Here is a 13,952-nt window from a genome sequence, read left to right on the forward strand (position 1 = left end):
CTGTCCCAGGCCACTTACCCTGCCTCTGTGTCCCCCCTCCCCCACCCCATGTTAATCTATAACTTGCAGCCCCCGGGCCAAAGTCCTTTCCTTCTCACATTCCACTGCCCAATAGTGACCTCATATCCAGCTCAAGGTCTGGCCTCTTGGATGAGAGAAACACACAAAGGGAAAGGGCCTTTGAGAATAACGGACTTCCACTCTCTTTCATTCATTTGGCCTCTTATTTTCCGTCTAGGAAAGCACTCAGCTTCATGCACTGGAGCATTAGTGGAAACTCCATCCTGGTGGAGCTTTTGAGAAAGTGACTGGACTCTCAAGAATCTAAGCAGGAGCTACTGGGGCTCTTGTCCAGTTCCTTGTCCTTCTTCTTGAGAAATTCCCTGGGCTCAATAGAACCAGGCCCAAGGCATGGCCCCAGCCACACAGAGTTCAACAGACATGTTGACTGACACCTAATGAGCCTTGCCAATCATATGCTTGCATCCTACATGTTGGGGAAGAGGAATGGGTCAGGGTGAGACCTTTATCTGGTGCCAGGGGAGGCGGAAAGTTTCTAAATAGTGAGGTGGTCTCCATGTCTGCTTTGGGAATGACAGGCAACAAGAGGGTCAAAAAGGACTGAAAAGGGAAACAGATGAAGGTGTCCACTTAAAAACAGTCACAACCTGAAAGTTCAGAGTTATGGTTTATTTGGTGAGAATTCTTAAGACTTCAGACCCAAAAGACAGCATCTCAAGTGACCCTGAGAGAACTGTTGGGGTGTGGGCGTTGTCAGTCAGATTGTGAAGAAGTTTTGCAACAAGGGGCAGGTAATCTGAACATCAAAAGATTATTGTTAATTAAGGAAAACCAAATATCTCAAGTTAAGGAACTTAGCGCTTTTCTATGTATGGAGAGCCAATCAGTCCATCCTAAAGGAGATCAGTCCTGGGTGTTCATTGGAAGGACTGATGCTAAAGCTGAAACTCCAATACTTTGGCCACCTCATGCGAAGAGCTGACTCATTGGAAAAGACTCTGATGCTGGGAGGGATGGGGGGGGCAGGAGGAGAAGGGGACAACAGAGAATGAGATGGCTGGATGGCATCACCGACTCAATGGACGTGAGTTTGAGTGAACTCTGGGAGATGGTGATGGACAGGGAGGCCTGGCGTGCTGCGATTCATGGGGTCGCAAAGAATCGGACACGACTGAGCGACTGAACTGAACTGAACTGACTGATGTATGGGAAGATGCAAGAGCCTGGGCTTACTGAAAGCATTCCTTTCATATGCGCCTCAGCTATCTGGGGGCAGCATCCTGCAATTTGATTTGATTTGATTTGATTTTCACATCCTTAGTTCCTCAACTGATGGACGGTAGGGAGTGGCTGCAGCCTGACAGCTGGTGGATTGCAGGCATTGTTCTTCCTGGGTGCCCTCTGGGCTCAGAAATTCACATTTGGAGGGCCGGACTCGATATTGGCCATGATATCCTTGTTTAATGATATGGCTGGGCTTCCCAGGTGGCACGGTAGTAAAGAATCCACCTCCCAAAGCAGGAGCTACAGGAGACACAGGTTCAATCCCTGGGTCAGGAAGACCCCCTGGAGATAAGAATGGCAACCACCCCAGTATTCTTCCTGGAGAATCCCCATGGACAGAGGAGCCTGGTGGGCTGCAGTCCATGGGGTGGCAAAGAGTCGGACACAACTGAGCAGGCATGCACTACGACCCCATTTCTCAGAGGGTTCAAGGCCAAGGACCTGAAAGATGAAGGACATGAGGGTGTGAAGGCAATAGTAGGTGTGAAGGCAACAGGCCTCAAAGACCCTCTGCCTACAGTCCAGCAAGGCTGGGGACAGAAGGTAAGAAGGACAACTGAAGGCAGCATGGCTCCTCCCATAGGGGCCCAGAATCGCTGCCCTGGAAAACAGCCCAGAAGGGTAGGGCCTGTCCAGAGGCAAGGCCAGCTGCAGCCTCTGGTCACCTCCCTACCTACAGAGGCCTTGGCTCTTTCAGAATAAAAGTCCCATGGGGCAAGAGCACAGAGAGAGGGCTCAGGTCGGGTGGGGACAGTGCCGAGCTGGGGGAGGGGAGGGGATTGCTGGAAAGTCCCTGGCCGGTGCTCATTGGATGCACACCCCTGCCTCCTCTTCCTGCAATGACTGGGCCCCTGAACCTTTGAGATGGTCTCTGCGGCTCCGGCCACAAACTAGGATTGCAGCACTCAACCCCCGCACCAGCCTGGAACAAATTTGGAAAAGACAAGGACAAACTCAGAGCGGAACTGAGCCCTTACTTCCCTGCACAGCCTCTTTGCAGGGCCCCCAGCAGAGGGGGGAAGGGAGAGCCCTCCGAGAACTGGGCACCCTACCTGTCCCTTCTGGGCACAGGGAAGCCATGGGAAAAATGCTCTGGGTGTGTGTATTCACCAGGTCCTGGCCACTCGGAGCTCACAGTACATGTCCAGGCCTCTACGCACAGGACTGCCCGCTGCGCTCTGCATGTCGGTCCCTGGCTGGGGTCTCTCCAGAGGGCCTGACCCGGGAGCACGTTGGCCTCCCCTGTGACCACTGGACCCCAGCAGAAGCAGCCTCATCCCCCGGGACTCCTATGATGCGAGCACCCACACCCTCCCCACCGCGGATCGGCAGCCTCCCCTGGACCCCTTCCCTCCAGGAGCCAGAATCCAACAAGAGGCCTCCAGACCCCAAAGGAACACAGAGTCGGACACAACAGAGTCCGACTGAGTATGGACTGAGCTGCCTGCCTGGGGTCCCTCCAAGTGGAAGTGGACCCACCCAGATTAGGGCTGCTATTTCCCCTGTGGGCAGCAGGGGGCGCTGCTTGCTGCAGTGGGAGCCAGTTACCCACCAAATTCAATCCCTCCTCCAACACCCTGTTGGATAGACACTCCATCCCTACTCTGGCCAGACAGACAGACAGACACACACACAGTCCAGTTCTCAGCCCACATGGGCTCACTATGCCAAGCCCCTACCCCTCATTCAAATCAGGCTGAACCACTCACTCTCAGATGGAGGAGTTAGTCACCAGGGGCACTGATGGGTGAGTGATGAAAAGGCAAGGGTTGGAGTGCGGGCAAAACAGCTATGGACAAGTTGTCCCATCCCAGCCTTTCCAGGATCACAAAGTCGTGGCTCCCAGGATCAGCTTTAATTTTGTTGACCAGAGTCTTAGCCCCTAGGGAGATGATCAGGAATCAAGGATGTTTATCTCCATGTGACATAGAGTGACTGCACCCTTCTAACCCAGCCCCATGCCAGGCCCCTGACCCCTCCGCATCCACCAGGCCTGAACACAAGCAGCTTTCCAGGCCTGAGCCCCAAATGATTCTCTGTGCTGTGCTTAGTCATTCAGTTGTGTCTGACTCTTTGCAACCCCATGGACTATATAGCCTGCCAGGCTCCTCTGTCTGTGGGAATGCTCCCGGCAAGAATACTGGAGTGGGTTGCCTTGCCATCTTCCAAGGGATCTTCCTAACCCAGGGATCGAACCCAGGAAGTGGGTAGCCTATCCCTTCTCCAGGGGATCTTCCTGACCCAGGAATCGAACCAGGGTCTCCTGCATTGCAAGTAGATTCTTTACCAGCTGAGTTACCCTAGGTCAGTCCAGATCCCTCCGCTCAGAAGAAACTAACCAACTTGGACAAGAGGTCAGGAGTGGGCATGTGCCCTGAAGCAGACAATGCCATGTTGCCCAAGAAATCAGACTCTACCTTCTGGCTGGGGCTCCACAGGGGGCAGGAATGACAAAGTCTAAGCTGTGTATCCCTCAAGCTGCCCCCTCACCTTAGCCACCATCTCCATGCAGCTACCCCATGCGCCCAGACTTGCAGGTTGAAAGAGCAGCAGGAAAGTCCTCACCTGCAGAACACAAAGGCGTCCCAACCAGGAGCTGATCCTGTAACTCAGCGGGACCCTACTTCGTCAGGGGACTCTTAGAGGCCACTGCAAACCCTGGAGTCCCAAAAGAGAGAGCAGAGTCCTAGCCCGATTCCTTCCCCTCAAATGTTATCCTCTGAAGGAAGGAGGCTCCAGCCATCCCTCCATTTGTGCTGGGCCTACCCAGTCCTTCCAGCCTGGCAGATAAGCCACGAATATGTGTATTCCATCGCGGGGGCAGAGGCGGGGGTGGGGGGATGGCTGTGAGGCTCTTCATTGTGGCAGGGGCTTTTCTGTATCTTCGGCATGTTTCCCTGAGGCGTGTAGGATCTTAGTTCCATGACCAGGGATCAAAACCACATCTCCTGCATTGGAAGACAGATTCTCAACTGCTGGATCACCAGGGAACTCCCATCTGTGCAGCCTGTCATCCACATTCTAGAGGATTGCTGGAAGCCAGCCCTTCTCTCTTCCATGTTCTGGGCAAGACAAACCTAAAAACACAGCTTTCCAAGGTGCTGTCACTGCCTCACTGTGTGACCTTGGGCAAACTATTTCACTGCTGAGCCTTGGCCTCTTCACAGGACCTGTCCACTCAGCCTCCATGCTGGGTAACATCTACCATCCTGCCTTCCACACCCACCTCTCCCCTCAGCCTCCTCTCTCCTCCCAGCTGTTTGCAGACAAACCTTGCCCACTGCTGTCTTTGACCCACCGGTGAAGAACCTGTTGTCATTCTTAATGTGTGAGGTCCCAGATGGAGAGAGAACCCCGACAAGGGGAGGGCAGCTAGGTCACAGAGCACTCCCCCAGTCCTCTGAGGAGGGCTCCCCTGCCTCTGCTGCCACTCCCTTCCTTTCTTTGTGAGCAGCATAGATGTGACAAGGGGCACTGCTTCAAATAAGGGTTTGTTAAAGTCTTGGAGAAAACAAAAGGAGCTAGAACAGAGAGTATGATGGAAGTGGATCATCTGAGGTCCAAGTGCAGCCTTGCCCACAAACTCCTTATTGTCAAAGGAAGGGATGGTGCTGGCTGCAGCAGAACCGCCTGCCCATTGGCAACCCAGGCACATACACACTATGTTTAAAGAGTCCTTCACTAAAGGACTTTATTTCAGGCTTGAGAGTCAGCACAAAGCCCCCGAGGGGGTAAGAGCTTTGGAACTGAAACCTCCAGCGTCTGAACTCGTCGCTTTGGACGATCTGCTGGCGGGGAACCGCAGTCCTAGATTCTCACTATGTTTACCCTCCCAAGGTTGGAAAGGGCGTCCTGTCTGGGGCTCCTCTTTCCTTACCCATCCCTCTCCTTTTCTTGGTGCTTTTTAACCCTTGGCTGTCTTCCCAAATCCCCACCTCTTCTCATGTTTGGTCCCCTGTAGGTCGTACTTTGATCTCTGCAATCCTTGATGGGGTAGATGAAGGAGTGTTTTGGTTGTTAGGGGTGAGGAGCAGAGGGTCAGAGCCTGAAAGGCACTCAGACTTCAGGTTGCTGCTGCTGCTGCTGCTGCTGCTAAGTCGCTTTAGTCGCGTCCAACTCTGTGCGACCCCGTAGACAGCAGCCCACAAGGCTCCCCCGTCCCTGGGATTCTCCAGGCAAGAACACTGGAGTGGGTTGCCATTTCCTTCTCCAATGCATGAAAGTGAAAAATGAAGGTGAAGTCGCTGAGTCGTGTCCGACGTCAGGTTACTGCATCTAAAATACAACCATGTCTAGCAAAAATGACATCCTGCTAGGTGATCCTCTGTATTTATTGTACTAAAATAAGCTGTCTACTTCTGGACTTCCCTGGTGGTCCAGTGGTTAAGAATCTGCCTGCCAATGCAGGGGACACAGGTTCAATCCCTGGGCGGGGAGTATTCCACTTGCCGCAGGGCAACTAAGCCCATGCTCCCCAACTACTAACACCCACATGTCGTAGAGCCCGTTCTCTGCAACAAGAGAAGCCACCACAAGCAGAAGCCCAAACATTGCAAAGAAGGGTAGACCTCTGGCACCATAACTAGAGAAAGCCCCCATGCAGCGATGAGACCCAGCACAGCCATAATTAATTAATTAATCAATTCTTAAGAAAGAAACACCATAAAATAAAATAATCTGTCTACTTGTGTGATAGCCAGCCCCCAATCTGGCCCCCAAGAATCCCTGCTTCTCGGAATTCCCTTCCTGGAGTTGTCTCTTCCCACATTGTTTCAGAGTTGGTCTGTGGGCCCAATATAACATGGCAACAGGGATACTGTGTTACTTCCAAGGCCAGATTATAAAAGACAGTTCAGACTTTCTGTAAGACATTGTGCCTATAGCTAACCGTTGTACACTTAAAATTTTGTTAAGAGAGTACATCTAAGGTCAAGAGCTCTTCCATAATTTTTTTTTTTTAATTTAAGCCGTTTGGGCCCCGCTTTGCTCTTTCTCGGGCTTCCCTGGTGGCTCAGTGGTAAAGAATTTGCCTGCAATGTAGGAGACTCATGTTCGATCCCTACGTCAAGACAATCCCCTGGAGGAGGGAATGGCTACCCCCCCCCCCCCCCCCAGTATTCTTGAATCCCATGACAGAGGAGCCTGATGTGCTGCAATCCATGGGGTCACAAAGAGTCAGACACAACTTAGCAACTTAACAACAACAATGCATGTGACTTTGTTCTGTATTTTCCAAGTCGCCTATGAATGTGCTATCATACTTTCATAATTTAAAAAAATAAAATAAAAATTTTAAAGAATCGAGGGAAGATGATTTAGGGCAATAAAAACCTGTCCATCCACAAGAAGCTATGGCTCCATATCCAGTGTCATAGGCCCTTACATCCAAGCCCTAAGCTCAGACACCTGAGCACCCAGAACCAGGGCCCGCATCTCAGTGTCCAGTCCTCAGAAGTCTAAAAAGAGTGGAGGTAGGTGGCCTGCCTGTCTAAAAAGACAGGCAGGTGGCCTCTGTTCTTCCTCTTAGAGGCCCACCTGCTGGACCACTATCTGAGAACCCACCTCTTCCTGAGGTGATTGTTACAAAGAACATCCAGCGTCTTCAGGTGATACCCCGCCCCTCTGACAGGTGTGTGGCCTTACTTACTCTGTGGTTTCAATAGTGCAGCACAGTCCACCTTAGTAAGTCTCACGCCATTAGAAAGCGTGCCCGTCCAGAGGCAGGGAGGGAGTCTCAGCTAGAGTCACATCTGTGCTGGTGGGGAGCTGATTGACAAATTCTGCAGAGGACAGAGAGGCAGGGACCCGAAGACCAGCAGCAGTGTGGGTGGGGGTGGGGTGGTATCCACACAGACAAGCCTGGGAAGAGCCGTACCTGCACCTGGACTCTCGGGATACCTCGCCGAGTAGGGAATCTCTGGGATCCTCCCAGCCCTCAGGGGCCAGCACAGTGATCCTAGAGCCAGATGCTTCTTTGCTGAAAAGAGGGAGGGTGAGATGGAGAAACATGGGCGGAAGAAGACTCAAAGCAGATGCCAGCGGGTTTAACCAAATCTGATGACGGGAAAGGGGAGGCCACGAGGGAAGGTGTCTTAATGGCTCCGTGTCCCTGTATTCTCTCCAAAGGTCGGAGACTACAGGCAGCCCCCTGGCCAGCCTCACTGTGACTTCTGAACACTCACCAGGCCAGATCCACCGCAGTGCCAGAGCCCTGCCACCAAATAAAGACCAGAGTGGATATTAGCCAGGCCACCAGGTGAGGACCTGCCGAGCCATCTCGAGGACACCATCCATCCGCAAGACTGCTCTCTCTAACAAAGGGCAAGGTACCCAGCAGTGGAAGGGAAAAAGTGGAAGCTGTGACAGATTTTATTTTCTTGGGCTCCAAAATCAACATGGACCGTCACTGCAGCCATGAAATTAAAGATGCTTTCTCCTTGGAAGAAAACCTATGACAAACCTAGACAGCATATTAAAAAGCTGAGACATCACTTTGCTGACAAAGGTCCATATAGTCAAAGCTATGGTTTTTCCAGTAGTCATGTATGGATATGAGAGTTGGACCATAAAGAAAGCTGAGCACAGAAAAATTGATGCTTTTGTACTGGAACGTTGGAGAAGACTGTTGAGAGTCCCTTGGACTGACTGCAAGGAGATCAAAGCAGTCAATCCGAAAGGAAATCAGTCCTGAATATTCATTGGAAGGACTGATGCTGAAGCTGAAGCTCCAGTTCTTTGGCTACCTGATGCAAAGAGCCAACTCACTAGAAAAGACGCTGATACTGGGAAAGGTTGAAGGCAGGAGGAGAAGCAGGCAACAGAGGATGAGATGGTTAGATAGCATCACTGATGCAATGGACATGAATTTGAGCGAACTCCGAGAGACAGTGGAGGACAGAGGAACCTGGAGTGCTGCAGTCAATGAGGTTGCAAAGAGTTAGACACAACAACAACAACACAGCATCAAGGGGTGGGGTCACATGACAAAGGCTGGAACTCTCACTTCGGAGCACTGAAGGGCACGGGGTTACACTGGAGGTGAGCCTCCCTCCCTCCCTCGCTGGATCAGAGCAGGAAGGATGCTCAGGCACCTTCTCCCTGACCATCCGCTCCCACTGCCAAGCCCAGCTCCTGGGCGCCACTGTCCACCATGGGCTCTCTTCCTCCCTGGGCACCTGCCTTGAAAACTCCAACAGCTACCTGACGCCTGCTCTCACGCTCTGCCCCCCCAGCAGGAGCTCACCCACATATATAGATGGGTACCTCTGCAGGCCTGTAATGAAGAAGGTGCCCTGATAAAGAAAGAGCTTGATCTTCATCTTGAGGATCAGAGAGAAAAGTCAATGAAAAGTTTTAAACTGGGGAGGAGTGTGATCAGCGGATACTGTAGACAGACAGCTGACAGAATAGGGAAGGTGGACAAGAGGGGCAAGGCTAGTGGCAGACCTGCCTTTCAGATTGTTTCATGAGTGTGTGTGTGTGTGTGTGTGTGTGTGTGTGTGTGTGTGTGTGCACGCGTGCTAAGTCCCTTCAGTCATGTCCAAGTCTTTGCAACCCTATAGACTATAGCCCACCAGGCTCCTCTGTCCATGGGATTCTCCAGGCAAGAATCCTGGAGTAGGTTGTCATGACCTCCTCCAGGGGATCTTCCTGACCCAGGGATCAAACCCTCATCTCTTTAAGTCTTCTGCATTGGCAGGTTTGTTCTTTACCACTAGCACCACCTGAGAAGCTCTCAGAGTGACTCAATCCCACCCAAATACCTTAGGCTATGGAATTTAGCTTGAAACCAGAGATGACTCAGGGGTAGGGGAGCAAGAAGGACAGACCCAACTGCAACAGAGTCATTCTTTTTTAAAATTTTATTTGTTTTTTAATTGAAGGATAATTTCTTTACAATGTTGGTTCCGTTTCTGCCAATGGTTTCATTTCTGCTAATCAGCATGAATTAGTACATATGTCTTTCTGCTTTATTGACTATGCCAAAGCCTTTGACTGTGTGGATCACAATAAACTGTGGAAAATTCTGAAAGAGATGGGAATACCCATCTCTTTGGGAATACCACATGACCTGCCTCTTGAGAAATCTCTATGCAGGTCAGGAACCAACAGTTAGAACTGGACAGGGAACAACAGACTGGTTCCAAATAGGAAAAGGAGTACATCAAGGCTGATACTGTCACCTTGCTTATTTAACGTATATGCAGAGTACATCATGAGAAATGCTGGACTGGATGAACACAAGCTGGAATCAAGATTGCTGGGAGAAATATCAATAACCTCAGATATGCAGATGACACCACCCTTATGGCAGAAAGTGAAAAAGAACTAAAGAGCCTCTTGATGAAAGTGGAAGAAGAGAGTGAAAAAGTTGGCTTAAAGCTCAACATTCAGAAAACTAAGATCGTGGCACCTGGTCCCATCACTTCATGGCAAATAGATGGGGAAACAGTGGAAACAGCGGCAGACTTTATTTTGAGGGGGGCTCTAAAATCACTGCAGATGGCGACTGCAACCATGAAATTAAAAGATGCTTGCTCCTTGGCAGGAAAGTTATGACCAGCCTAGAGAGCATATTAAAAAGCAGAGACATTACTTTGCCAACAAATGTCCATCTAGTCAAGGCTATGGTTTTCCCAGTAGTCATATATGGATGTGAGAGTTGGACTATAAAGAAAGCTGAGCACAGAAGAATTGATGCTTTTGAACTGTCGTGTTGGAGAAGACTCTTGAGAGTCCCTTGGACTGCAAGGAAATCCAACCAGTCCATCATAAAGGAGATCAATCCTGAGTGTTCATTGGAAGGACTGATGTTGAAGCTGAAACTCCATTACTTTGGCCACCTGATGCAAAGAGCTGACTCATTTGAAAAGACCCTGATGTTGGGAAAGATTGAGGGCGGAAGGACAAGGGGATGACAGAGGATGAGATGGCTGGATGGCATCACCAACTCAATGGACATGAGTTTGGGTAAACTCCAGGAGTTGGTGATGGACAGGGAGCCCTCTTGTGCTACAGTCCATGGGGTTGCAAAGAGTTGGACACAGCTGAGCAACTGAACTGAACTGTACATATGTCCCCTCCCTTTGGGACCTACCTCTCACCTTCCACCTCCCACCCTATCCCATCCCTCTAGATTATTACAGAGCTTGGTTTAAGTTCCCTGAGTCATACAGCAAATTCCCATTGGCTATCTATGCTATACATGGTAGAGTATATGCTTCCACACTGCTCTCTCCATTCATTTCATCCTCTCCTTCTTCCCCTCAACCCTTGTCTATAAGTTGGTTTGCCATCTCCAGCAGAGTCACTCTTACCTCTAAATCCCTGGTCTGCCCACATCTATACTGACCATTAGGGACAGAAGCCCAAGATCCCTGACTCAGGCCTCCTTAGCCCCATCTGCTCTCCACCTCACTCCTGTACCTCTCTTCACCTGACTCTGGGCAGGGAACCTGTCCTGACCCAGGGCGAGCTGTCTAAAGACAGGAAACTGCCCTACCCTTTCAGCCCAGGGTCTTCTGAGGTTGTCTGGAGTCCAAGAGACAGCAAACTCCTCTTTAAATTCTGAGGTCTAATGAAGGCTGCAGAAAAACCTTCCTGATCTGGAAAACCCAGCACCCCACCTCCACCCGCCACCCTGCCATCCCTGCCCCCATGGGCCCTTCCCCACACAGGACAGCAGGTGGCAGCACCAATGGGAATTGCCAAAATAAAACCAAAGGACTTCCCTGGTGGTCTAGTGGTTAGGAATCCACCTGCCAATGCAGCAGACACAGGTTCGATCCCTGATCCAGGAAGATCCCACATGCCTCGGAGCAATTAGGCCCCTGCGCCACAACTACTGAGCCTGAGCTCTAGAGCCCATGCTCTGCAACAAGAGAAGCTACTGCAAGGAGAAGCCCGGGCACTATTACAAAGAACCAGCACAGCCAAAAAGAAGTAAATTTATTGATTTACTTTAAAAAAATAAAAGCAAAAATAAAAATCCAAACTGAAAATGAGTCTCTGTACTTAGTGCCCTGGTGGCCGTGTTCTCCCCCGGCTCTGTCTCCATCCCCCACCACAGCTTTAAAGACTGCCCCCCTCCCTACCTCAGCCCTCTGCCTTCCTCAGTTAATGAGAAACACAACTCAGTAGACCCAGAAGTTGGCTCAGAAGGTGTAAGTGAGAACTGGAGATAACGGCAGAGTAAAGACAGCAGGATACGGATTTGCCTTGAGATATAAACTCCCAGGAGCTTCCCCGGTGGTCTCAGCAATAAAGAATCTGCCTGCAGTGTAGGAAACCAGGTTCTACCCCTGGGTCTGGAAGAACTCCTGGAGGAGGGCATGGCAATCCCCTCCAGGGTTCTTGCCTGGAGAAACCTAGAAGAGCCTGGCAGACTACAGTCCAGGGGGTCGCAAAGAGTAGGACACGACTGAAGCAGCTGAGCACACCGCATAAGCTCCCAGGACTGAAAGGATCTGTGTGGCCTGAGCTGGTAGCCAAGGACCAAAAGTTCTTCTCCATTAATCCTATGGATTCAAGATGCCCCCAGAGCCAAGGTCTGTCATTGTCTTCAGGATCCACGGCCTCATTCTTCTAATCTCATCTGGCTTAGAAAGGGCTGGCTGGCCACAATGATCATTTTTGTTGTCTAGTCATTCAGTCATGTTGGAATCTTTGCAAAACCCCATGGACGACCACACTCCAGGCTTCCCTGTCCATCACCAACTCCCGCAGCTTGCTCAAACTCATGGCCATTGAGTCAGTGATGCCATCCAACCATCTCATCTTCTGTCACTCCCTTCTTCTCCTGCCCTCAATCTTTCCCAGCATCAGGGGCTTTTCCAGTGTCAGCTCTTCGCATCAGGTGGCCAAAGTATTGGAGCTTCAGCTTCAGCATCAGTCCGTCCATAATTACCAAGCCCTTTTGTAATTATCAAAGTCATTTAGTAACATTACAAGAATTTCACTAAACAGAGTAACATTTTTTTAAACCATCCGTAGCCCTATTCTCTAATATACTGTTCCTGTATATTAGAGGGTATTTATTTTAGACTGTTTCTGTGTTTTCTATTTTTGTGGACATAGTGTCCTTAGAGTTTCATTGTTTATTTTCTTTATTCAGTTCTCCTGCTGAGGGTGAGGGCCTCCACAGAGCAAATGTACTTCTACTCTTTAGAGGCTCACATCTGACTAAGGGAAAGGAGACAGAATAGATGATTGAAAGACAAGAAGTTACCAGTCTGCCTGGGACTAAATCTGTTTTAGGATTGAAAGCCCCATGTCCCAGACAAACCAGGATGATTTCTAATAGGTCACCCTACTAGAAGCAAGTCCTCCTAAATTAAATGGAGTTAGAGTTCAGAATTTCATTTCAATCCGTAGATTGGCCTCAGCTCTACCTCTTTGCCTTCTTTTTTTTTTTTTTCTTATTTTAAAATTTTCTTTTAGTGGTTGCTCTAGGCAACTTTTCTCAAACTCTGTACCCTTGAAAAGTACTGAGATCATTTCGTCTTTCTTCTGCATTATTCATTCTGCTATTCAGGGCCTTTAACTCAGCTTCTAGAAGAGCCTGGCAAACTACAGTCCATGGGGTCACAAAGAGTAGGACACGACTGAAGCAGCTGAGCACACCGCATAAGCTCCCAGGACTGAAAGGATCTATGTGGCCTGAGCTGGTAGCCAAGGACCAAAAGTTGGTCCTTGGCAAATGTATTTTCTAATTTTTCTTTACTCCTCCTTATAGTTTCTAGTTTCTTTTTGCAGCATTAGCATTCTTTGTCAATAGCCTTTCTTAATTTCTTCAAAGATTGGCACAACACTATAAATCAACTATGCACCAACTTGCTTCAGTTGTGTCCAACTCTTTGCAACCCCATGGACTGTAGCCCGCCAGGCTCCTCTGTCCATGGAATTCTCTGGGCAAGAATACTGAAGTGAGTTGCCATGCCCTCCTCCAAGGGATCCTCCCAACCCAGGGATCAAACCCAGGTCTCCCGAGTTGCAGGCCGATTCTTTACCCTCTGAGCCATCAGGGTACCGCCTCTCCTGATCTGTCCTCCAGTAGCTCATTCACCTTGATTCCTGCCCATAACCCTACAAACCCTAGAAGCATCTCTCCTACAGCAGCTCTGCTCACGACAAAGTCTTGAAGTTTTCTTTTATCTGAAAATGCTTTCATTTCATCTTCAATCTTGAAGAACATTTTCACTGGCAAAGTAACTCGGAGCTGAGGACTTTTTTTCTTTTGGTGTTCTGAAGATGCTGCAACACTGCTTGCTTCTAAATGGTTTTTGATGAGAAAGCAGTGACATTGAGAATGTTGTTCTCTGTTTTCAGCATGTCCTTTATCTCTATCCAGCCTCTTTCAAGATTCCCTTCTTATCTTTGGTTTTTAGCAGTTTGACTCTGATGTGCCTTTTTGTTTATTTTCAATTCTGCTTGGAGTTTATGAAGTTTCTTGAACCTGAAGATATATGCCTTTCACAAAAGCTGGAAAGTTCCAGCCATTATTTCTTTGAATATTTTTGCTGCCTCACTCTCTCTCTCTCCTCTCCTTCTGGGACTCCAAGAATACATATCTTAGAGAGTTTTTTTAATATCATGCCCCCGAGTTTCTGCTCATTTTAAAAGTTTTTTTCCCTCTCTGTCCTTCAGAT

The sequence above is a fragment of the Budorcas taxicolor genome, chromosome 5 (assembly GCF_023091745.1).
Source record: "Budorcas taxicolor isolate Tak-1 chromosome 5, Takin1.1, whole genome shotgun sequence".
In the NCBI taxonomy this organism is placed as follows: Eukaryota; Metazoa; Chordata; class Mammalia; order Artiodactyla; family Bovidae; genus Budorcas; species Budorcas taxicolor.